This window comes from Lissotriton helveticus, chromosome 1_2 (assembly GCF_964261635.1).
Source record: "Lissotriton helveticus chromosome 1_2, aLisHel1.1, whole genome shotgun sequence".
Taxonomy (NCBI): domain Eukaryota; kingdom Metazoa; phylum Chordata; class Amphibia; order Caudata; family Salamandridae; genus Lissotriton; species Lissotriton helveticus.
This window is the reverse complement of record NC_136058.1, coordinates 429,830,197-429,832,189: the sequence shown is the minus strand read 5'-3', so window position 1 is coordinate 429,832,189 and position 1,993 is coordinate 429,830,197.

Genomic DNA, 1,993 nt, shown 5'->3' with positions numbered 1-1,993 from the left:
AATTCGTTAGTCATTAGAATCAAAGTGATCCTGTACAACTTGCGGGAGCATGTGCCTGGTAACCCAAGCAAAATGAAACCTTAAAGAATCTAAACTAAAACCCATCCCCCTAACACACCCACCCTATATTTCTATCCTAGAAATAAGAGTCACCCCAAATCATATGTAATGCTCACATGTGAAACTCAATGGCAAAAAGTGAAAATAGAAACAAGCAAAAGGATTGATGCACTTTGAATGAAGAGTCCCTTTTCTTTTCTCTTTCAGGGGCTTTGTATTGTGCAGAAAAGCTGAACATGAAGTCAGTCCTTTCATAATGGTCCCTGTTGCCACATGCATGTTATATCCCCTGAACCCCTGGGTATGATGAAGACTGTCTGCAGCAGGAGCAACTTCTACCCCAATGACTTAAGGGGTGCTAGATTCTTTGATGCCTCATCGGTTTTCGTAGTGTTCTTTGCGGGATGAATATATTTCATCAGACGCCCTTTGAATCCCCTGGATGTGTCAGCTGAAAACATTTCAATACTTCAAGTCCATTTGTAACACTAAGAGCATCTGTGAGAAAGTGCCTCGTTTGACATGGTTATCCCCTGTTTTTTGCTGCCTGGTTTTGATGTGGTTTCAATTGTAGTGCACAGGGTCTCCTGTGCCAGTGCCGCTGACCCAAGTGATCTCAACAACTACAGGACTGTCTCCAATCTCCCATTCCTAGGAAAACTACTAGAAAAATATGTTCTCGGTCAACTCACCCATCACATGGACATCAAATATCTCCTCGACCCCCACCAATCGGGCTTCAGAAAAGGATGCTGCACAGAGACTGCCATCCTAAATGTCATTGATGACATCCATAAATCACTGGACATGGATCGCTGTTGTCAACTCATACTCCTCGACCTTTCAGCGGCCTTTGATATGGTTGAACACAATCTACTCATCAACGTACTCAGAGAAAGGGTAGGAGCAGAAGGGGTGGTCTCACAATGGTTCAACTCCTTCCTGCAAAACCGATCCCACAGAATAAAAATCAGAGACTTCACGTCCCATCTACACACTATAACCAGAGGCGTCCCCAAGGTTCAGTTCTCAAACCCGCACTGTTCAACATCTACAGGGAGCCACTCACCATCATCCTCAAAAAAGCCAACATACCCTTCCACCTCTACGCCAATGACACCCAGATCTACCTCGAAGAGAAGGAATGTGTTCCTCCTTGCTTTTGTATGTAGTACATTGCTCTCATATTGTCCATCGTCCAGTCAGCCTTGTTGAGAAGATGTACTTGGAACTAGAAATATTGCCAGTGGTTCTAGGTGATTGATGTGGAGCGCTTTTTGTTGAGTGGTCCACTTGCCCATAATTGTGTAATTTAGGAGATGGGCTCCCCAGCCGGTGAGTGATGCGTCTGTTGTTAGCACTATTTGTGAAACTGGCTCTAGGAACGGCCGTCCTTTGGAAAGGTTTTGTGTGTTCCACCACTGCAGAGAGCGATGTGTTTGGCTGTCTACCAACATCAGATTTGTAAGTTGTCCCTGAGCCTGATTCCACTGACATGCCAAACATGCTTGTAAAGGGCGTATCTCAGTGGCGTAGCTAGGAGGGGTGAGGGGGGCAGACCGCCCCAGGCGGCACTATTTTGGGGCAGCGGCCGCGCGGCTCTGGTGGCCCGTTGCTGTAGCCTTTATAATTTATTTGGGGATACTCAAGTGTCATTACAATATTGTCAGTGTCCCCAAAAAAAAAATAACAGCCGCTGCAATGGGCCGCCAGTACCGCGCGGCCCCAGTGTGAAGTGCAAGCAGCACACCTACTTGTAAATGCTGCCTGCAGTGCATGTACGGTGCGCAACGTACCGCCTTTGTGGATCCCGTGACCTCCCGAGGGCCGTCAATCTTGTAGCGCACGAAAGCGCTACCAATAACGGCCCTGGACACAATGTTTGGCCAGCCCTCGCGCTGAAATTGCAGTGCCAAGGGAAGGACAACGCTGT